This window comes from Harpia harpyja, chromosome 6 (genome assembly GCF_026419915.1).
Source record: "Harpia harpyja isolate bHarHar1 chromosome 6, bHarHar1 primary haplotype, whole genome shotgun sequence".
Lineage (NCBI taxonomy): Eukaryota > Metazoa > Chordata > Aves > Accipitriformes > Accipitridae > Harpia > Harpia harpyja.
Window position 1 is genome coordinate 16,792,119 of NC_068945.1, and position 24,883 is coordinate 16,817,001.

The 24,883-nt window shown below is 42.1% G+C and overlaps 1 protein-coding gene across 3 annotated transcripts in view; it reads right to left on the reverse strand.

Annotated features, from left to right (window-relative positions):
• ADIPOR2 (adiponectin receptor 2) overlaps window positions 1–19,107 on the reverse strand; it is a 47,750-nt gene extending 28,643 nt beyond the window's left edge. For 2 of the 3 annotated variants that reach the window (XR_008235543.1, XM_052789571.1), the window contains exon 1: window positions 18,961–19,085. The gene's annotated coding sequence lies outside the window, so the exon portion shown is untranslated. Of the gene's footprint in view, window positions 1–9,309; window positions 9,374–18,960 lie in introns of all 3 variants that reach the window. The other variant, XM_052789572.1, reaches the window with a different exon arrangement.
• Between the last annotated feature and the right edge of the window lie 5,776 nt (window positions 19,108–24,883).

The window sequence follows — 24,883 nt, forward strand, 5'->3', positions numbered from 1 at the left end:
CATTTACTGGGCAAATTAGGCAAGCACTGGTGCCAATCCAAGGCAGGCGTACACAGTTTGAGCAAGGGAAGAAGAAGAAGTCAGACAGCAAGCGCTATGTCACATGAGTTAAGACTGCTGTTTGAGTGTCACCCATACAAGTGGCCTAGCTAACCCATTGGGGGTCACTAATTAACTATATGGGGCATCCACTGGTTGGGCTGCTTTTTTCATTATGCATAGAGCAAAGCAGAAGAGATAAGAAATGCACACATTTTAAGTAGATTTGTGAGTTGCCCCTAAGTTATAAGGCCACAAGTTAACAAAGCAGCAGTATTGAAAGATTCAAGAGTATAACTTGAAATATCATAGAATCATTTCGGTTGGAAAAGACCTTCAAGATCATCAAGTCCAAACATTAACCATGCCCACTAAACCATGCCCTGGAGTACCCCGTCCACTCGCTTTTTGAATACCTCCAGGGATGGTGACTCAACCACTTCCCTGGGCAGCCCATTCCAATGTTTGACAACCCTCTCAGTAAAAAAATTTTTCCTAATATCTAACCTAAATCTCCCTTGCCTCAACTTGAGGCCATTTCCTCTTGTCCTATCTCCAGCCACCTGACAGAAGAGACCAGCACCCACCTCACTACAACCCCCTTTCAGGTAGTTGTAGAGAACGATAAGGTCTCCCCTCAGCCTCCTCTTTTCTAGACTGAACAACCCCAGATCCTTCAGCCGCTCCTCATAAGACTTGTGCTCAAGGGATTTTTATCCTTTTTTTTTCTTAATCTTTCAATGATTGAGCTGTCTTTTTCAATTAAGGAGTTAAACATCCACAGCAACATTCTAAATATTCTCCAAAACTACAGTCAAAAATGAAGCAAACAAGGGTATGTATGAACAGGGGAAGGAAGAAGAATCACAGAAAACCTTATTTTCTCAATGTACCCTAAAGGAAAAGTATGAATCGGGCTGTAAAAATTCTTTGGAGGTCATCTTTAACAATGAGGAACAATGAGGAAGCAATCCAACACCTCTTCTCTTAGATGTAATTTCCCTAGATAGAGAGACATCTACAAAATAAAGATTAGACTCCCGCAGAGGGTCAGTGGCCAAAAAGCTGTCTTTATAACTTGTAAACTGTCACTGGACACTTCAGCCTAAGCTATTTCACAGCAGGCTGCAGAGGCAAACAATCAAGCACATTCTTATGCATTTGGATCCAAAGAAAGAAAACAAGCCAGCAGCCTGCCTACATTAACCAAATGGTTCCATTTCAGAGGATCCCATTACATTGTTACAACATTTGTCCAATTTGTACTGCAAATTGGACCTCAGTTTTGTAACTGGGTTAAGCTTTATGTCAGAGGTTGGCCCACCCCCAGTGCACAATATCTGGTTGTTACAGACTAGATGACTGCTGTAAATTAGTTTTACCCTGCAATAAACCAAAACCAAGAGAATTGTCACACAAGCAGTACAAAACGAGGAACAGAAGTTCAAGTTCTTTTCACATCACATTCCACAAAAATCCACAGCCTAGACCTGGAAAACTTGCTTTTGCTTCATTTTTCATTAAACAGCTCTGTTTCTCCAAGTGAGAAACATTCCATCTTTGTGCCCTTTTATGATTTTATTTCTATGGCATGTTACTAACTCACACACCAACTTACTTCATGGTTGCCAACAACAAAAAGATGCAGTTGGTTTTTGTTAGTAACGCTTTGGATCACAGACTGTCTAAAAGTGAAAGAATGAAATTAGACATTACTTTCCTCATAAGTGAAAATTTAGAATACATCCTTTTAACTACTGCCTCAAGGACATCCGATTCACAGAACTGGTGGGTGAAGATGAAGAAACCAAAGTCTTTGGAGCAGGCACTAAAATCCAGAGCTAGACTACTAAACTGAAGTTACATTCACTTAACCCCTCTACACAGGGGATCTTTGCATGAGAATGTAAACGGCACCAAGATCAACAGCAGCAATCCAGCAAGCAAACATTCCTCTACCCTGGCAGGTACAACACTCTCCTCCTAGGAAGTGTTAAGTCTGAATCTCTCTAGAAACTGACCGAGATCTTTTACAACTCAAGAAAATGCTCTAAGGCCTGGAGCAACTGCACAGAAACAAACACTACCACCTTGCTTTTAAAACCAAAAAGGAATACACATTTTCAGCTGCAAACTTCAAGCAGGAAAGCATTTAAGACAGTTGCCTTCAGTGATTCTTACTGGTTTGCTTGGACATCTGTTTACTTAGAAGCCATCCCTGTGCAGATTTAAGGGCTGGCTGGTGCCAAGAGGGGGCAGCCCCACTCTTCCCTCGGTGGGCAAACAGCCCCACTTCTCATAGCTGCCCCCCCCAGAGGCACTCTGATGTTTGACACAACCCACTCCAGATGCAGTCTAGAAAAACAGTAACCCAGGGAGGAGAATGAGAAATCGTTTACTATCAAACTAGCAAAGTGAATTGGCTCAATACACAGAGATGCAGCATGGACAACATGACCAAAAGGGTAGGACCACACACACCAAGACTTTAATTGTTTATGTATTTTATAGGCAGTATTTTCCTAACCTGTTAAGGACTGACAGTTATCTGTTGGACCAAGCCTTTAATTATCATATATGTACATACCATGGCCTTGATTTGGACCTGCTGACCAGCTGCAGACCGCACCTGGCATAGCAAACCAGACACCTTACCAAGATTACTGCTTTTAATGCAGCGGTCAGGATCTCAGAAGCTTGGTTGCAAAAAGCTGACCATCACACTCTTCCCAGTTTTTGGAAGCACCTACTCTTTAGTTTTGCTGATAATCTTGATAAGCTTTATTCATGAGGTTTTGAGTTTGCCCATCAGTGTTTTATTTTGTGACTGACCCGTTTGGTCTACAAAATATGTTTGCATTCCCATATTTGTAAAAAATAAGAACAAAGAAAATTTACTCCTTTACTTAACGCTCAACAATGGCATTTCTTCAGTTGAAAACAGCATATATTCCTCTCCTCAAAAACCATAATGATGTTTTGCCACAAGTCAGACAACTCTAAAAAATCTGCTACTTTTCTGTAGCAAAAATGTTACAAGAACATTATAGGAATAACCAACATCCACACCCACAGCATTGTATCAGTCTAAGATCAAAAAAAGCAGTGCAACATCTTTTTCAGATTCTTTCTTAACCACCAAAATTCAAGCAAAAGAGACAGACCTACTGTAACTAGGCTGCACCTAATTTATGTCAGTCAGAAGCAGATTTAGTCAAATAGCTGAAGTTCTAGGTAACACCAAATAAAGCTACTTACTAATTACATATCTTAACTTCCTCAATGCAATAGCCAGAGAATAATTTGTTTTTGAAAAGATAGTAATTGTTGAGAGTTAAGAAATAACCCAAAGTGAACTTTTAGTCTCCTCTACCATTTAGTGCCACTCTTTCAGATACACATTTCTCTCCTGATAACATTGTTTGAAATCATCTCAAATTCTGAAACAAGACCAAGGACACTGATATCACAGTACATCACTGATGTAATTCAAAAGTAGAAATGTTGAGTTAATCTTTTACTTTCCACTGTCCTGTAACTAAGCAGAGATGGCAAAACACCCTCAGTCTACTTATGATACTTTGTGAGATTACCGCTAAAATTTTAAAAGCCAAAATTATTATCCGTATACATGCAAGACCTGTAAGTACAGGTGTAGCTTAAAGTCAAAACACATCTACAGGACCTAGACCAAGACACTCACACAAAAAGTCATCTTGCTGTGGTTTGTTTTACCATCTTGGCATAACACTGTTTGCTAGTATAACTGTGTTCCCTGGAGAAGTTTTTGTTAGTATAGCTGCAGCCTGCAGTCTAATCAGCACAGCTACGCTAGTGTAAATTTTAAGTTTGAAACAGTTTAAGACCATAAACATGCTCCAAGTTAATTTTCAAGTAACCAGGAAGCATTTTGGGAATACACATATTAGATATTTTGCATGACTTAATACCACTTATTGATGCATACAGATAGCCATATGGGGAGGGGGGGAATCCATGTCTTTTCCAACTCCAAAAAAAACCAAAATCAAAAAAGCCCCGCAAACACGCACTGGAATTGTCTAAAAAAGTGCTGTGAACTGTGACAATGAGGAGCACTTCACTTCTATATACTTTCAGTGAAAAAATATACTGTCCCTACTTTGAAGCATGGAATTGCAATCCACCCTTTGATAAGAGAGCTATGCTGCTTGTTTAGCAAAATGAGGACAGGCTGTAACATTGGATGAATGACAATCAGCAACATTAAAGGAAAATAAAAGATTATTTTGTTATGACAAACTATTTGCAGTAGATAACTCACAACAGAAGATAGTGACAACAGGAGATCAAGCAAAACATTCCTCAAAGGAAACAGACACAATATTTACACTTACAGAAATGCCTTATTACAAAACAGGAATAAAAACCATAATTTCACATAAAACAGAAAAAGTTGAGTTAGACATCCAGGTTGCCTTTATCATAGATAGAATACAGCATTTACTGTAATAATAAAATTAATAAAAGAAAACACAAGACTATTATGTGAAGCACTTACACTATGTAACGATGGCTATATACCACAATAAAGCACTACTGGCTACCGTCAGACCTACACAGGTCACCACAAGGCAAGAGAAGATAGAAAAGAAAGGATGCCTCCAGAATCCTTGACTCAGTCCTGCTTGGGAGCCTGGAGTCATAAGAGGGTTTGCAACACCCTTCCTGGACTTGTGAGTGATAAGCAGAGATTTGCAGACATCGAACGTGGGGGAGGGGGGAATCATAACCATGCAGCCCTGTAAAAACAGTACTACCAGTGCGAGCAGCAGGCCATAAGCTCCATCAAGCCGCAAGGCCTCAAGACTGAGGCTTGTCAGGTTTGCTCTGTCTAAACTTTTCTTGACCTGCCTTCTACTCAGTTTAGCTTTGACAGCAGCTTCTCTAATTGACTAGATGTCTATGGCTAATTTATTTTATTTTTGTTTACCTTGGTGCGATATAACCTCCTGTTATCCTCCCTAGAAAGAGGTATTTACAATGATGTTGAGAAATACTGGCCTAGTATGACAACAGAGGCCCTGAGAAGTGGAGAGACAGGATGCAGTACAGAGGAGTACAGGCATGGATAAGAGATGGGGCACAGGCTTGCCACCAGAGCCCCCATGGCTATAAACAACTCACTAATGGTCAGTTAAAAAAAAAAAAAAAACGCAGACCTGAAGCTGAATAAACCTGGCTTTAGGGGTAACAAAGAAATAGTAACTAACATACATAAAGGGCACCATATATAGTAAATTCAGATATAACCTGGAGCTGTAGACCAACGAAGAAAGAAAAGCGGTGTAAAAGCATGTTAGCAAACATACAAAAAAACCCCAAGTGGATCCTAGAGGGAGGAAGAAGAAATTGGCAATGTCAACATCATACTTCTCCCAACAAATGACTTCCAAGGCTGATGACCTTCTGTTATCCTCTCCAGCAGTCCAAAGCTGCTGACTTAAAAGACCCACAGCAGCAATGGAGGGGTGAAAGTAACTCCAGAAGGGACAGAAATCAAAAAATGCGTGTTAACAATTCTAGCTGTGTTTGGCAACATTTTCCCATATGCAAGTACTCTAACCGCAATATTCTTCTCAATTTTTCTTTAAGAATTAAAGCTAGACTAATGATTCTTGAGTCAGACTGTTAGGATTTCCATTATACTAACAATAAATTCTTGGCTTTACTTAAAACACACATCTTATTTTTATGTACACACAGACACACGCACTCTTTGCCCATAAACGAGAATGTAACAACACTGATGGAGTCCTCCATTCCTTCTCCCATTTTGCAACTCTGAAGAGCATTGTTAGTCTTTAAAGTGTTACAGGAAAATTACAATATAATAACAAAGTCTGAAACAGCCCCAGAAAAAGCAACCAAATGAGCCATCTGAACTTGTAACACATTCATCCCCCAGAGGAAACTCTTTGTGCCAGGGTGACCCAGTCAATGTTGTTTTGTACCAAAGGGCCTTTCATACATGTATATACGCTCCTACAATAGCGCCTAAACACAAAAACCAGTGAGCTAAGCAGTCACTGTCTGCACTTTCTGTTTGCAGAAAGAAGTTCTAGATATCATATAAGACACTCGATTTCTTTAAGAAACCCTAAGAACAGGAAGGAAACATGGCCAAGTTGATAAGCATCCACACTCTTAAGAGTAGGAAGGGTAGGAATTTGGGTTGACTTCCTGGACAAGGGCCCAGACAGGAGGAATACAAGCAGAGAGCAAGAACTGGGTCAGCAAACTACTGAATAGTTATTTGTCCTAGTTTTCAAATACCCACTGAAGGCACTCTTACCCTAGGCCAACTAGATCTGTAAGGGGTGTTAATATGTGTAGAACTATTCAGATAAAGTGTTCTGGAAAGAAAAAAAAAGTACCTTATGCTGACACAACATGTACTGTCAATGGAGATAGCAAATAAGGGATCTCATTCTAGTATAAGTTACCTTATTTTTCTTACAGAGAGAGAACAATCTAGTGTATTTTTGATGCACAGAGTAACTAACATGTCCATGGCTGTGATGGAGAGGCAACAGAGCTCTTCAGATTCATCTGATGTGCACAGACAACTATCACCAATACTGAGAAAATGAAGGCAAAGCTTCTCAGTAGAGACCGAGTGCTACACATAGAAGCCAACCACTGATCTGCATGCTAAAGATGTACTTGGAAACCTAGCCGAGAACTCTATACAGGGGGTCAGATGTAAACAGAGCACTACCTTATCCACTTCTAAAATCCCAAGGTATACTATTATGAAAAGCATGAAAGGTTCTTCCAGTATTGACAGCACAGTAGTGGCATGTATACTTTTGGGAAAAAAGTAGACACTGACAGATTTGTAAGTCAATAATCAGTGTTGGGAATTTAGTACGTTAGAAGAGAGCAGAAGTAAAATCTTGGAGAACAACTGACCTGCCCAGATAACCAAGCAAGCCCTGACCTACGTAGACAAGCAAGCAGCTGTAGCTAAGGAAACACAAATACAAAGTGACACAAGCTTTGCATTTATGAAATACAAAATCTGATATCTATTTTTATCATGTGCTAGTTAATCAGTAATAGTTCAGAAATTTTACATCACATTTTACACATTTATTAAATGACTTGAGAAAGGATCTGCTTTGCAATAGCAAAGGAAGTTTTATTTAAAACCAGAGCTGACCACTCAAAATTGCAGTAGAATTTCAACACAGCACAAGGTTTCCCAATCTTCATGTCTACAACAGCAGCACCACCACCCAAAACAACAAGAAAAAGTAAAAAGACTGAGCATTGCCTGTCAGCCAAGGTAAGGTCACAGAGTTAGCAGATAGTGATCTCAAACACAAAAAGAAGTTCTTGACACAGCAAATAGCTAAACCTTGGAACTCCTTGCTACAGGATGAGGATTCACAGCGAAAGTGGACAAACACACAGGATAAATCCATCAAAGGGTGTTAAGCACATGAAGCCACCTCTAGCTCTAGAAGTTCCTAAATACGAGTGCATATCTATCATATATTGCTTGCATATTCATGCTTAGAAGCTATTTTCTTCCTTAGGGGATGGGCATCCTTACTGAAACCTTAAGAGTCCTCTCTGAGGAAAGAGAGAAAGGGTCCTAATGAATAAAAACAAAAGAAAACCAGGAAGAAGTCAAATGATTATGAGAAAGAAAATTAAAAACCCCACAGAAAAAAGGATGAGGGTTGAAACAGAAAATTTCTCAGGGACACCAAGCAAAGCACCCTAACAATGCCAGACACTCGCCAAAGGCATCCAAGAAGCCAGTAGGCACTACCCTGATGCTCTGGCATCAACTTATGTAAGAGGACAAGGGAACAGAAAAACCCCATAGCTGCCAGAATCTCATTTGCCAAGTTTCTTCCTTCTCCCTTGAATGGCCAGCTTGGCTGGGACTGGTAAGTGGTCCTACAGCTTGGCCAGGCTTCAGACTCAAAGGGTATAAATAGAAAGGTTAGGGACAAAGCACAGTCAAAGCATCAGTAAGGTGCTGCAACCTGGCACATCTGGTGCACGTCAGGATTTCATCCTGCAGCAGAGGGACATATCAAGTGAACCATACCATGAACACACCCATAGCACAACTCTCACCCTACCCCTCAACTTGTCCCCACAGTGAAACACAGAACTGGCTGAGCACAAGCCAGCCTAAAGCTTCTTGGTCTTTCCACCTCAGGCAGGAGGTCTTGTCACTTTGTGCATGGGTGGGACACAAAGGCAAGAAAACTGAGCAAGTGGAAAGGGAGAACGAGAAAATGTTTCCGTAGCATGGCTTGGAGGCAGACTGGGTGGATATCACACAGCCTACTTGGGTTACACACAAGAGGGTGGTCAGAGAGTCTCATGGGGCAGAAGCTTAAGGCAGCAGCTCCACAATGAAGGTGGGATCCTGAACCAGAGGGACTTCTAGTTTAACCCAGCCTGGTTTATGTTATAGCTATTCTGGAATTCCAAGTTTCAATGGCATGACTCACCTTCTTCCAGAGACTCAAGGAAATTAAAACATTCAGTGTGCCCCAACTTTAATTCTTACATACAGATTAGATAAAATCTGTTAACCACTGATTCTTACCTTCTTCCACAAATAGTGTTTAAACTGTCACATGGCAATTTGATGTCATTGATTTCCATTGCCAAAGTGAGAACAATACGAGCAAAGGTTTAAGGAAAAACTAAAAAAAAAAACGACCTAAAAAAACTAAAAAAAAAAAAAAACAACACCCAAAAACCACACCAAAAACACCCCAGTGAAACCAACCCAAAACCAAACAAACAACCCCCCCAAAGACGACCAAAACCTGAAGAAAAAAAAAAATCCAAAAAAACTACCCTACCAAATACATGACGCACCGCTACAGTTTCCCTCCTAAAAGGGAAAAGAATGACTAGTTAAAGTCCCATCTCTGACTGGTTTATACTCTCATGCACATACCTAGCACTCATCTCAACTATCAACCACAATTTGGAAGCCAAGCTTGTCACATTAAGTTTCACCTCATTTCAGAAACATAAAAATTTCTTGTAAGCCTCAGTCCTGAGAAATACAACTTAGAACAATGACACAAACAGATCTCATACCATCCCTGTGGAGTAACACACAGCAGTTATCTCAACCACCAAAATACATTTCCCAAACCCACCCAGTATTCCTAATCTCTAATTTGTTACTGCTCTCTGACAAATAACTGTGCTACCTATAAGGAAGCATAGATCAATTTCTCTCACCTCAAACTTGTCACTGTTTCTTGATGTTTGTATTCAAGCTTGGGAAGGTTACAGTCCAAGATTCCTACAAAAAGGACGTGAAATCAACATGAAGGCTGTTTCTCCAAGTTAGCTTAAAACTAGATAATAAATTTATGCAGACGGGGAAAAAAAAAATCCTTAGAGTATGCGTGCTATACAGCAGTTATTAAACATTTACAGTGGATGACAAAATGCATGCATCCCATTTAAATTAGAATCCTTTGATTTTTGTAGGCTCGCTCACCAAGACAACTTTGACTTAAATAAAACATAGTTACACATAGTTACAGGTAAATTGTATGAAGATGCATCAACACAAAACCAAGGAAAGCAGGAAATTCTTTAACCATCTCAGCTACATCATTCTCCACAAAATGTTCAATGTAACTCCAGATACCATATTTTTTTCAAACCCTCTGCCAAACAAATCTCTGCCTCGGTACTTGTTAAAACTGATTTATTACTGTCAAATACATTAATCTGCATGTTAATCTGCCTCAGGTCACTTAAAGTTAGTCAGAAAAGACTTTTGTCAAGCCATATACAATGTTGCTTTTGGTCCACATGGGAGTTTGAAATCGGAGCTTGGGAGAGATCCTCTATGACATAAATATTACAGCATGAAAACAGCAAGGAATGCAGACTTTTTCTGTAATCCATTTCCATTTTCTCTGCTTCACTTCATGGCATGTTGTTAGAGCCCCAAAACTTCACTAAATGAAGGCTGAGTTTATCTTAGGATCTTGTGTCACTGGAGTTATAAAGCATACAGCACTCACATACCAGCTTCAAACTGACATTCATTGCACTCCCATGGAGGAGGGAAGGTTTTGTAAGTTATACAATCTACTTCATCCATACTTCAAGCAGTACACAAGACAGAAAAGCTGGCTCAAACATTACACGTATTACATTATATACAATAAGTGCTGGTAATATTTCTATACAAACTCTTAGCCCCAACAGTTTAAAGCCTTCCAGTTGTATGGCTTCCTTATTAAATATTTCCAACAAAAAGAATTGGTTTTCACTAACAGACTGCTTGCCTCCTAATACAACCAATTCTCTAGACGACTTACCAGATGATCCAAGATTTTCAGCACAATTGAATCAAAAGTTCAAAGACAAATAAAGACAGTTGGACAATCACTGAAGAGAAGCAGTTTTAGCATACACATCCTGCATGTTTGCTTAGCAACTGATCACCATCAGCACAATATGCTGATACAGGTCTACTACTGGTCACATCCCCTGAAGAAGCAGTCTCCAATGCAAGCAGCAGTAATGCATACATTCTACACCTTTCCTTTTTATGTCTGCCTAGTAATTAATTTTAAGTGCCAGTAATTCTCACTTGCTCCATCATTGGTATGACTAAACATCATTCTACGATAGGAATTATGCAACTATGCTTCGGTCAACCCCAAATACCACCACTATTACCTGTCACTTTGAATGTTGTAACAAATAATATGCTGATAAACTGTTCATTTATTACAAAGACATTACTTAGATTACCACCCAGTTCAGGAGTCCCTTCCGCTTGAAATGAGAAAGTGTTCAAATATTCTGTTACCTCAAAACAGGATCTCCAAGAAGGGAGCACCAACTTTTATGGGAGTTTTAATCTCTACATAGCATAAAGCCTCTCAAAAGGTAGTAATATTTCAGGTGGTACTACAAGAACTACTGGACACATCATACTTACTGCTAAAAGAACAAGAATGTGGAATTGTACCTTTTCAAGGATGACCGTAGACTGCACAAAACATTCATGTGAGTCTTGCAGGCAGATAAGCCCTCAGGCACTTGCATAATAATTATCTATTGAAAGAGAGCCAAGACATGAGTTTTCAGAGGAAAACAGTCATGGGTTCTCCGATCATGCTTTGTTTTTCACAAAGACTTTACTGTGATGTGTAACAAGGAGGTATTTGAACCGGTTAACTGATACAGAAGTAGTCAGCTGGAAAGGGCTTACATGGAAGAATGAAAAGCTAATGTCCTTCTGAAAGCATCTTGTACCACTTTTTCAACAGCATTTTAAGACTCTGCTGCTCAAAACCCAAAGCGGACCTAGGTTACCCACAGTCATGCAGAGCTGTACTGTTACATCAACCCTGACTTTATCTGAGTATTTGAGATTTTTTGGTATCGTCTCCAACAGTCTTGTGTATCATCTCCCTTTTCCTACACTGACCCTACACTGGAATCCTTCCAAATCAGTTGACATAACTGGCATTTTCAACCGCATCACATGCTAGCTAGATGTTTTGGACAGAAACATTTATGCAAGCGCTGTAAAACCTGGTCAGCCTCTCTCACTCTCTATCATTCTAAGTTTGCCTTCATGGCAGAAGACAGGAAATATCCTACCTTTAAACTTCAGAGTATAGGATCAAGGCCAAATTACAAAAGTTTTACAGATACAATAGCTATAACCAATACACATCTTCTCGATTGTTTTAGCAACAAATACCTCCTACTGAATCAAACATTGGATTTTTGTAACCCAGAAAGTTTTAATGTTTTATTACTGATCCTCCCCCTCTATAGTCCTAGCTGATTTAAGAATGCCAGAACACCTATGAAAAATCCTAATAAGAAGAAAAGGAGGCTTTGGCAAATCATGCTCTGTGTTTCTGGAGAATGACCTAAAAAACTGAACAAAAAACCCCACCACCAAAAACTATTCCTTTATATCCTTCATAGGAGTGAAATGAATAATTCATAATTATCAGGTGGTCAGAGAAATTTCATGTTCCTCTTCTATACCAAAAACATATTTGAAAATTGCCCCTTAAGAAATATCTTACAAATCAAGTCTAAGCTACCTAGCAACTTACTTCACTGCATTAGTGAAGCTCACAAAAACGAAAGGATTTTTATAATACATCCATTATTGAACTATTTCTGTAATGCTACAAAATTCATATGGTTGCCAATTATTAAAAAGTCACAAAGCAGGAAGCCAAAGAGGAGTTGCACTTAACCATAGACATTAAGACCATCAGGACACAAGCCTTTTTTCAGCATCTGCCTCTTAGCTTGGACTATATAAAGGTCAGAAAACCACTAAGTAAACCTTTTGTTGACTTTGTTATGCTTTTCTCAACTCTCAGGACACCCACCTCAGAAAATAATCCATTTTGTTCCCCACTGAAGGTGCTGCAGGCAGAAAGCCAATAGTTGGCACTTTGTCACATAACTACTTTAACAAGAATTATGAATAGGCTCTTCCTTTTATTTCTATGGTCACGTTCCATTAAAACAAAAAAACTATTTGCCTAAAAGATTAATATTGAGAACAGCAGAACATTGCTGTTATCAGCCTTGCAATGCTATATGCTGTTCTAGGGAATACACAGACACACAAATAATTGCTTAAACTAACGCAATTTGCAAAGCACACTGTTCCTCACAAGCAAATTGGTTGTATCACCCCATAATGTCAGAAAGTACAAGATTACACCACCATTAACTTATCTCCACAGCACTAGTATTTGTCTAAGTAATAAATGCCCACAAATTCCACCAGCCATGGAGACCAAGACATAAATTAAAGCATTAGGAAGGAAAACAGAAAAAGTACATCCTTCAGTTTACACCAGGGAATGGCAACCACTAAATCTCAGGAGCAGCCCACTAGCAAATGCAGTGCTGTATTCTTCATAACAAAAGCATACCTGAACTGTCAGCTGAGAGAAGCCGAAATGCATGTTCAGTAGCTCTTCATCTCAAGTCCCACTAGCCATCCACTTCCTCATTTCAAATGCTAAAATCCCTTTCCCTGCAGGTAAAAGCTTGCCAGTACTCTCAGGACTGACAGTATAGCCAGCCTCAGCCATACTTATCTTTGCATTGCATGGCTTTTTAAAACAGCTCCCACTGCAAACTGGGAGACAGATGTAAGTATTTCTAGTACAAGCAGGAGTTAAAGATTAGCTGAAGGAATTTTACCACTAGCTAAAGGAATTTTACCAGTCAGATTTAATCTAAGAAGCCAGAGGTGGTATTTGTTCTCAGAAGGCAGCTTTTACTGCCTCAATTCAATTATTCCATTTTCATCAGAAGTTCTGCATTTTACCAAAACTCAGAAACAATGTATGGACTTATGTGGGCTTTAAGTCCTTATCATGGTAACAGGTCCAAAACCTAGTATCACCCACCAAGTAGTTTGCACAAGAAATCAGAAGAACACAAACAAGTGCCTTTAATAAAGGTCTGCAGAATTATGTGAGGAATACCTTTCATACAGCAAGAAGGTCCATGGCACATTCCCTCCAGAAGAACAGCCTGTTTATTCAAATATCCATAAACATCCAATTTACTAAAACACACTTATGACAACATTTTGAGAAAATCATACTAGTCGAGCAATAAACATATCCATCGGTAAGGAGGTAAAACAGGAACCTCACCAGAATGCTGTCATTAAAACAAGAGAAAAGCCCGCTAAAGGTTCCTTCCAACAAAACAACCCTTACGTAAAAGCTGCAGAACTGCTTAACACACCCAGTGATCTCCTAAGGAAATCTGTGGCATATAAATTGTCATTCTCTAGACCTAAACAGAGCAGCACAATTGACCTTGGCTTCAAACAAGGGAATGGCAGTCTCTGCAATCCTCTAAGCAGATGGAACCCAACGGGTTAGGGAAAATAGCATTTAATTTGGTTAAGGAGGAAAATTGGACGAACAAATACAAAAAAAGGCTTTGGCATACTTACGGTAAGTCAGCCTAGCCACACCTTACCTTTGAATATATGCAGATGATCATAGCTACATTTAGAAAAACAACAATTCACGTTGGCAAAGACAGCTAGACTTTTACATGACCTATTCAAATGCAGGCAATGTTGTAACATTATGACATCTATATCTAGTATAAGTTTGGTTTTCAACATTAGATGAAGAAACAAGAATGCTAACCATTTTGAGATAAAATACTGCCAGAACGAAGAGTATAAGAAAGGGTGAAAAAAGGAAGTAGCCTTTCCTGCAGCAGGTCTCAATAGAAGTTTGCAATGTACTTAGATCTGCTGGCAGAACACTGCAACACCCATTTTAAGTATTCAGACTAGACTTTCAACCCATTCTGCAAATAAATTTTCTACTCTCTTGCTTACTGCTGTCTAAAGGTACCTTAGAGCCAATGATTATAGCTCTGCCTGTTCCAACACTTTCTTCCTGTGAATAGTGCCTGACTATTTTCTGTTCTCACAAGGGCTTAATTAGTCCTGTTCACAGAGAGCTACAGCAGCTGCCACATCCCAGCAGACTCCATTGCATTTTCACAGCTACTGAAATCCATCTGAACCACGCTGCAAATTTTTCTACACTGACAATTATATGTCCTATGAACCTTATATCTACCTATACATTTGAAGACACCTTTCTGCAAGCAGTTTAACCACAAGGCAGTCCTGAGAAGTCCCAAAACATTCACTGACACACGTACAGTTCACAGAAGGCCAAAGAATCCTGCGTGGACAGAAAAAGAGACTCTCTCCTCTGCTAACTGAGCAGCAGAGATCTGTAACTCTAGAATACAAGAGTAATCATGGCTACATGCAACAACAAATACAACTGCAATCTAATTTTATTTTATACCCATCAGCCCTACAACATATTTCATCTGCTCAAGAGACCATTAAGCTGCAAATAAAAAAACCCAAACAAAACCTGTACAGTAATTTTCTTCCTACCCTGGCCATATCATTACTCAAACAGATGCCACTTAACAAAAAGCAGTAAAGGACAGAGTTATTTCCATGAAGTTCTGAAAATTCCGAAGAAGTTATAATTGAAAATCATATTAAATCAGAGGGCAAATTGGTATTAAACATATATTTCCTCTTCAAAATTCTGAGCACCTTGATTTTGCTAAAACCTCCTCGCCTGAAGATCTTTGCTACCTCTCAAATCAAGCAGCAGCAGTATAAGCTGTGGCACCTCCTTCCCTGAGAGAGGCTGCCTGCTTACCACCACACCAGCCGTCACATCGCAATGTAGTGAGCAGTCTTCTGCACAGAAAAAGGTTGTCACTGTGTCCTGAAAGGAAACCTTGAGGTTCATCTTCAAACTGGACTAAGATAAAGATTTTATTTTTATGTCAAATAAACTTTCCAGAAAACATATGTAATCACTGGGCAAGTTAAACTCCAGCTCAGTTTTACAGTTACCTGATGATAAAAGTCTGAATCTCTCACTCTGCCACACAGAAGGCAGGAGGTCGTTCTTTTCAAAGCACTGCAGCAGGAACTACGTAGAAACAACTCACCTCCTGCTTCTTATTAGTTTACATACTGATCTGCAGCACCCTACTTCAAAAGTAACATGTTCTGGTAGTCGGACCATATTCAAATAAACAAGTGAAAGTTAAAAATGTTTTCAGAAAACTTTTTTCTGAAGAAGCAGAACTAGTACCTTGTTTGTCTCCATATTCTTAATTTTTGAAAACCAGTTTCTCTATTGAACTTGTCTTGACAAACACACTGCTTTAAAAAGCAGAGGCAGCTGGTCACCATGTTAAGTACAACCAGCTGAAATATGATGTCTTGTAGAAAGGATAAGGCATTTAAAACAAGTTTTATCAGAGAACGATACAGTTTAAAGTAATGGTCCTCCCCTTAAACTCTGTCTCAAATACCTTTTCATAATCACTACCATTATCTCGTGTAATGTCTTTTCAAACCTACCAACACTGTCTGCCAGAAAATTCACTGAATGACTCAGACACAGACACTTTCAAATCATAAATACTCAAAACTGCTATTTCTATTTCAGAACTACTCCTATTTAAGCATTTGAATTGCTGATGGCATAATAATCCAACAACCTCCTGGAGTTTCCTTATCAAGATTTTCCTCATGCACAGACAGCATCTCCACTGACGAAAGCAAGCCTTGTTTCTTTGCACAGTGTCTTGGACAATATGGTTACACAACCAGAAACCTGTAAAACTTGTAAAATTTTTAGTGCCTAATATTGAGCACCTTTTCTACATGAATGCTTGAGACAGCTCCTTGAACATGCAACTGAAGACACAAGATAACAGCAGAGATCCAAGCATTAAAATCACTGGCATTACATATCCTGCCAATTCCCATTAATTTTCCTTCATGACAAATCAACAGAAACTCTTGCCTAGAGCAAGCACAGGCTTCTCAAACTCCAGCCTTTCTATCCTGTATCCAGAAGTCAGGCTTCAAGTCTGAATCTCACCCACATTGCCAAAACCACCATCTCACCTCACTAGTCACTTGAGCAAACTAGTAGGAATGCCACCAGTTCAACAGCACTGATACAACTCCATTGATGCAAAGACTGGGGTGGGGGGCTAAGGAGGAGCCCTTTAGTTTGTGTCTGGCTCTCTTGAAGACCTGATACAATTTAAGCTCCTATACTCATCACATTTTGTATTTGAGAACACACATATAATAGATAAGAACCTGTTGAAGGAATTTTCACCCTGAAAGGTTTTAAGAAGTATGCCAAAAATACACTCTTGTCTTTCACACCAGATTATTTTTTCATATCTGATTTAAACTCAGAAAGCATCATTTTGAAAACCCAGGCTGAGTTGGGATGCAGCTTTTAACTCCTCCATCACTAATTCCGATTCAGTTTTCCACATTAGCAACTATTTTCCATGCTCTTCACCATGAAGCTGCCAACAACCTTATCCACAGGTTCATTTAACCATATTTAGTTGTCAGCTCAGACAAGGGAGTCATTTCCATATTTTATCAACTAATCTTACACTTCCAACACAACAATGAACTTCTTTCAAGTTGCCTACTAACACAAGCTCACAGTCTTCACATAGGATTAAAGTGTCACAGTACAGATGAAGTTTACACATTATAAGTTATCCCTGTAACGTAAGAGCCACAGCATAAGATCTTCATAACTGGAACTGGCTAGTACCCGTACAGGAAAATGAAAAACAAACCCACAACACAATCACTTCCTTTCTTGTATAATCAATAGTAGCTCATAGCCGAAGACAAGGAAAACAGGCTGTGTTTCACAACCGCGCTGCACCCGTAGTTCCATGACACAACACCTAATTCTGTCGATCAGAAATGTATTTTCCTCTGTTACAGCAGCTACCACTAAATTTGATATAGTCTTATTAAGGTTCTGTAGAAATCAAGCACCTCGCTACTGAAATGCTACAAAAAGGCCTCTGAAAGCTGAGGATCTTTACAATATAACTCAGAGAGAGGACTGTGCAGTACACAGCTCTTCATGGACTTCCAGATCTGTGAAGATCACAGCCAGGACATAACCAGTACAGCAAGGGAGTGAAAACAAGAGTTTAAATTTTGCATTAAGACCTCAACTCTTGAAAACCAGATTATGCCCTGAAGGGTTTGCCCAGAGGACCTGGCCCATTTTAAAAAAATATACAACACAGTTGCGATACACAAGACAATTCAACTGCCTGAAGAACTTCAATGCTGCACCAAGAAAAAAAATGTATCTTTAAATAAGGAATAATATCTAAAAGTTTTTCTGCTGTGTGACAGGTGCATATGATAGTTTACACACACAAAGTCACAAAGCCTGTATGTCAAATAAGTTATAATCCAATACTAACGTTTTCCTTAAACATGTGCCAACACACACATCTACTAAAGCAAATAAATCAACTGACTTGTAAGGCTAAGACAGACACAAAAAGAAACCAACACTGTTTGAAAAGCTCAGTAAGAACAACAGCTGTCACACCTTCTTTGTCTTCTAGCCGATTACCATATGCTTCAACATCTTTGTTGCTCATCCTAAGCAAACAAGAGATGACTACCTGATTCTCCCACGGAAAGGGAAAAAAAAACAAAAAAAAAACAAAAAAACGAGCAAATCAAACTTTAAAAAGTTTATTGAACTGTCACTTGAGAATACCCAAATTGTGGTTACACTAGTGTCAAATATTTACATTATCTACTGTTGATAACTCCAGTGTTTATAGATGCATACACATAAACACACACACACAGAGTGCTCTGCAGGCAAAGCAAGGTTCCCATACTGTGCAAGTGGAGCAGCTGTTCTTTTTATCGCCTCCGTAAAAAAGACCGTAGGAGCAACAGCAGCAGACTTCCCTGTCCTGACAAGCAACAAGTGTACAGAAGGCTACAAACAAGACCCACTTACAGTGCTCTTGACCCACTTAAGAGTGCTTCGCTGGCCTAAAGCCTCCTCCAGCCGAGCATCTCCAAGTCCTCCTCCGTGCCCCTAAGCAGACACCCTGACCACAAACCCCGCTCGCTTCTGCCCGCGGCCAACCGCCCGCAGGCCCCGCTCCCCGCCGCGCCGACAAAACCCGGCCCCGGCCCAGGGCAGCGCTCACCGCCGGCCTTCCCCCCGGCCACCCACCCGCGCCGGGGGCGGGAGCGGGGGGGGGGAGGGGAGGGGAGCAGCCGCGGCCCCGGCCCCGACCCCCCACCCCGCCGCCGTCCCCAGGAAGCAGCGCCGGGAGGGAAGGCGGCATCCCCCCTGCCGCGGGGGCTCCTCCTCGGCCGCCCCGCCGAGCGGGCGGACGCCCAGCCCCGCGGGCGGCGGCCAGGCCCCGCAGCCCCTCCGGCGAGGAGCGGGACGCGCGGGCCCCCCGTGCACTCACCTGGCAACGGCCGGCGCCCGCGAGGTGCTGCCCGCCGCCCCGCGCCGCGCCGCGCCGCCCCCCTCCTGCGGCAACCGCTGCCGCCGTCGCCGCCGCCTCCCCGGCCCCGTCGCCTCCTCCTTGCCCTAGAGCGTCATCATCGCACGAGGCCGCCGCCGCCAATGCGGAACACCCCATCGCGCCTGCGCACTACGCGCCGGAAGGAAGGGCGGGGAGCGGGCCCGGCTGCATCTCGGGGAATGCAGTCGGGAAGGGGCGGCCGCTCGGCGGACCGCGCAGGCGCACGAGGCGCCCGCCCGTCCGCCCCGGGCCGCGCAGGGTGGGGAAAGGAGGGGTGCGGGAGCCGGCTCTGATTGGCCGGGGGAAGCGAGTGACGTTTGCGCGGGCTTTTGTTTTCCGCTGGCGCGGGCCAGCGCCTGCGTGGGGCGGTTGGTGGCCGTTGGTGGCCGGGGAGGGGCGCGGCGCGGCGGCCCCTCAGGGACGGCCGGGCCCGTCCGCCCTGCCTCTCGGGGTGGCGGGGGGCTCTCCCGTGACACCGCTTCCTCTGGGCCCTGAGCGGGTGGCAGAGCGTGACCCTCTCCTCCGGAAAGCGGTGTCACGGTAAACCCCGGGCCACGCGGCCCTTCCCGCATGCGTGATGGAAAGGGGCCCGAGAGGGGCCGCCTGTGGTGGCAGCTCAGAGCCGTCCAGGCTGAGAGACACACTGTGAAACTCACTGGGGTGGGGAGATGTGAAGCGTCCCCGGGGGCCACGGCAGCTGCCACAGGTCATGGTGGTGGCAGAAGAGGCCTCACTGGGCCGGGGTTTAATGCTTGGGGCTGAACTGCGTACTCCAGGACGTGGGACAAGGTGGGGAGGCCACAGCCAGTGCAGCACCAGAAAGATGAAGTACCAGACAGTATTACCAGGCCTGATGCTGCTGGAGGCATGTGGGAAACCTGGCTCCTGTGACAGGGCCTGAACACCTCTGTCTAATGTAGGGGCGCAGAGAGGGAACACCAGAGAGAATAAGAAGTTCCTCTGTTAAGTAATGGGAAGTGTAGTCCAAGCAGCAGGAAAACCTATGTGACATGGAGATCTCGGCTTCTGAAGTGGTGTCCTTGGGGAAAATGGTGGAAAGCCTACACGTTCATGTTGTACAGTGAGACTAGTCAAAACACTACAGCAACGCTATCCTGCTAGAGGACAACCTTGAATTGCCAAGGAGAACAATTGGCTGATGTCTATCAGTAATTTGTGTGGCTCTACGCACTTCAGTGCTTTGCTGAGCCACACTCCAATACACTTGTATCCACAGCCAGAAATTTTAGCTCAAACACTTGACTGTAAACAAGATAGTTAATGGGAACAAAATTATCCCTATAAGTTAGTTTTTGAAACATTTTGGCCCCTAATACCCACCAACATTAAAAACATACTGCCCATTCCTTAAAACCCTATTTATAAAACTATGATTCCCTATTGTCTCCTTTAAAATTTGTCCCATCTCGCGCATTTGCTAAAATCTTTATTATTTTGAAGAGAGCAAGGTAGTTACTGAACATCACAGTTGCACTATTACATGTATTTACAGTTTCTCTCATCAATCAAAATGTATTTTGACAGCCGTTGGGCAGCAGCGCAGAGTAGCAGCTGCAGAGCCTGCTCCGGCTCCACCCTGTGCCTGCCGGATGAAGTATTTCCTGCCCCCTCTCAGTATTTCATCTGTAAAATGGCGCTACTGATTTTAAAATATTTTCAGCTCCATTGATGAAAAATATATATAAAAACTGCATGTCATTTTCATCTGTCATTTCCTGTCACCGTAACTTAATATATACTCAGGCAATTAAGAGGGAAATTGAGATAGGAATACTGTTTCGTTAAATATTGAAAAAAAGGAATTAGGGTGGTTTATTCTGGTTCGAGACCCTGGAAATCAAAAAGGAAAGCTGTGCTCTGACATACGGGGCAAAGTATTCATTCAGAAAGACACATTTTAGAAAACTGAGTAATGTACTTCCTGGGCATTTACAGATAATTCCTAGAAATTTTAGCATTAATATAAAATGTCCATTGCCTTAATTCCATCTCTGAATGGTTTTGTCGTAAATATATAGCCCTGTGCTTTGTGAAAATTGGCAGGTCATTAACTCCATTGTTATTCCCAAGCAAGAGAGAATTAATTTGCCTGTGGTAAATGAAACTGAGACTGGCCAGAATCATCACAGTGAATTGCAGAAGGCTGCCACTCTAAGAGCCTGGTCTAGATGTTTTCTCAGCCCAAGAAAGGTAATGGCTTAGCACTTGTGCAGCTCCTTGGAGCTGTGAATGAGGCAGGGCTACAATTAGCTCCAGCACAGTGACTGTGACAGTCATTAAGTGACGCCGGGTCTACCCCACATCTTTTTTTTTTTTTTTTTTCCCCTGAAAGCCAGGATTGTAATGTGGCCTTTGCATGGCAATGCCTCATCCTGCCCATCCCACGTGATCACGACGCTCTTGCAGTCATGCAAAGGATTGACACAGCTATATGGCACTCTAGAAAGACAAATTATGATTCAGAATAAAACTGCCCAAGGGTAAGGAAGAGCCTGGACCTTTTTTGGTTTTGGTGTGTTTTTCAGGATATGCCTTATTGCTGCAAGCCTTTAAACTGCTTCATCTCTATTGGCAAACATACTTGAGCTGCTCCCTTCTGAATTCCCCAGGATGGCTGCCACCATGTGACAGCATCATGGGGCAACTTTAATGGGAAAGGGCCTGGGGGAGGTATTATAATCTCCCTGCCTCCCAGTAAAGCGGTGCCTGCTCATTCTCTTTGTATTTCCTTCCTTATCAGAGTCGTCTTCTCCCTCCCAAATCACCAAGAGGCCTGACCCTCACCGCACGCTCTGTCACACTGCTGAAGGCTGGTGCTTCCTGCAGCCACCACATTCCAAACAGCCGGAGCTGTTGCCAATACCACAGGGCCATCAGACCCAAGTTGCTTTGGACGGGCAGTGTGGAGAGGTAACTGTGACACTTGGGGCAGGCGCCCAACTTGAGTGTCACAGGGCAATATTTAGTATTCCATTTTATGGCTGCTGCACTTTATTCCGGCTCACAGGGAGGACTCCCAACCCTACTGTTTGTTCCCCCTTTCTCTCTTTGAGGAAATGCTATGAGTAGATCATGCCTTTTTGAATCCTAATGCAAAAAAAAAAAATATTTCAACTGTCATTTAAACAGAGATAAGAAAGAAGAGGGTGTAGTAGCAGCTTCAGGCCCTGCAGGAAAAGACTGACAACAGGTTGAAGGGTGAGCATGCTGTGATCATTGTATTATACTGGGGGTTTTATTATTGTTATTTGAGGATTTACAAAGGCTGATCGTGATTCTTTTAGTCCTTTCTGGTATGTGACCTGTTGGCCGTGGAAATCTGTTTTGCTTATCTTTGAAGCTGGTTATATTTAGACTTCAGAGCTGGTATGCTCATGACATGGCCTAGTCCCAAAGCCACCAGCTATCTACACTGGAGCTGGAGCTGGAGCCAGGACACGCTACCTGCTCAATGGTCTCTGCATCCATAAGCCTTTGCACATGGGGTATTGGTGCCTGCAGTGTCCTGGAGGAGTCAGGACATGACCAGGATACACACCTGGATCAAGGAGATGGGATGCATCTCTGGGTCCCAGGTATTAGACATAGCCAGAGTCTACCTTTGAGGAGAAAGGCGTCCGATATTATGTTCGTATCTACTCACTGTCTGTCATACGACAGTTCCTTCAGAGCCTGCCATTCAGTGAACTTGATTTCATAGCGTATCTTCTAGAAACTGTTTAACCCGAAAGGTAAACAAAAGCTAAATGAAAGCGAATGACCATATAAGCAGTAGGTTCTGGAATACCTCGTGACAGACATTTGAGAAATGCCCTTCAGTCACTGGAAGGTATTTCCCAAGGTGTCCTTGGGATGTTCTGCATCTGCGTCAGCTGATGAAAATACTGTCCACATTTCTGTAGCCACAGGTGATTAGGAGTTGCTCCCACAGCCTAATTTAAACCTACTAGGCTTCTGCCTGGACACAGGCAAGTGAGCAGAGCAAGACCCTTGCATGTTTGATTTTATACGACTGAACAAGATCTGCTTAATTTGTGCATTGTCAGGGCTACAAAACTTGGATCCATATAGAAAGTGTAAAAGTTACTCTCGCGCTGTGTGGCTGGGTTCAACTTTGCTGTTTCCTGAATTGCAAAAGGCAGCCGTCTCTCTGTTACATTGAGCTCTGGGTAGGCACAGACTTTTTGGGGACAAAGAATGGGAGCCTCCAAATGATGCAAATGGCCTAGAGTCCAGCAGTGTTAAAAGGTTCATTTAAATTCTCTCACAACTCTGGCACTATCTCTTTACCATAATTAATATAAAATGAAAGTTTCTGTTTGTTCTGGGATCAGCTATTGCTTAGCTTACCTTGCAGCGGAGCATACTAAAGGCCTTATTCATTCACGTTATAACTTATGTATTACTAGCCAGTTGGAAAATGATGACAGATTTGCATCCTGTTCTGCTCCGTTTAGGAGCTGATGTTCACTGACTTGCAATAACCGTGTATTTGCATAGTGCGTTTAACTCCAAAATATTTTAGTTTTACATGACTTACGGGTGGTCATTTCTATCAGCCTTGAAGTGCAGTGACTTCAGGGTTGGAATGTGGCAGCTGGTTACCAGCACATGCTATATAATAGCGTATTGTGTGAATATCTTATCCATATGAACTGCAAACAGAATTTGAGCAGGCAGGTATTTGATTCAGAAACCAGGCTAACTTCCCTAAGCCATACTCTTGCTACAAGATATTCAATACCCATAACTAAACAAGCCCTGAGTTCACCTCTCTTGTAGAACAGTCTTCCCTCCAGTGTTGTGCCAGAGCAGGGCTTCACCGCAGCAGACTCTCCGAGGCTCCTGCTGAGCCCCCCAGCAACCACCTCTGAACATCTGACCCTCTGAGGTGCCGCTGAGCCTCTTTGTCCCAAACTGAGCGTGTCCCCACACAATGGGGATACAGCTGTCTGCCTGCCAGAGTTAATGAGCATAGAGGGTAGGCCTTCAATTATGGTTTTTTTCAGCCATATTTCTCAAAGAGCTTTACAGAAAAAGTAGGTATTCTGCTCCTTATTTTATACAGGAGGAGGCTAGAGGCTAAAAAGCAAAGAAATCAAGTAACTTGTTGAAGATTATAAAGCAGATAATCAGCAGAGCTCAGGATCAAGCTTAGCTCCCCACCCCCACATCCCTCTATCACTTTGTGCATCTAACAAGGCACAACTCAAAAGTCCACCACTTTTTAACTTCCATGGTAAAGAAGCAGTTCTGCTACAGCTTTCTGACTTTCTTTGGCTTTGCATCAAACCAAACTGGCTGTGCTCTTATTTTATACTTACTACCACCCTAAGGAGGTCCTTTTATGTGTGGGCTCCATAGAAATTAAGTTTTAAGCTAGAGTTTAGCAGGATCAAATTTTTGGATACAAAACTCCCAGAAAGTCAAGAAGACTGAAACCTAGGTCTTGCAAAAAAAAAAAGGGGGGGGGGGGGGTAGAAATCCAATGGTTACCTCTCTCCTGTCGCTAGATGGTTCCAGTCCAATAGGAACTGCTGGCTCCAACCAGGCTGCCAGAGGTCCGGAGTTCTGGGACAAAAGGCTAAAAATCATCTTGTTTCCATCCAGACACCATTTTAGGTGGAAAAAGAAGGAGGTATCCAAAGATGCCCAGATGAATAGTAGCCCTAACAATGCCAACTCTTCCGCTCCCAAAGTTGTTTACACCCACAAAATTAATCGTGGTGCCAAGCTGCAAGGAGAGTTGCGACTCCCTTAAATGTGTGGTCTTTATTGGAAAGGCCAGATGAAATAATTTTGAATTATTAGACACATTAACAATGCCTGAGGGTGTCATATA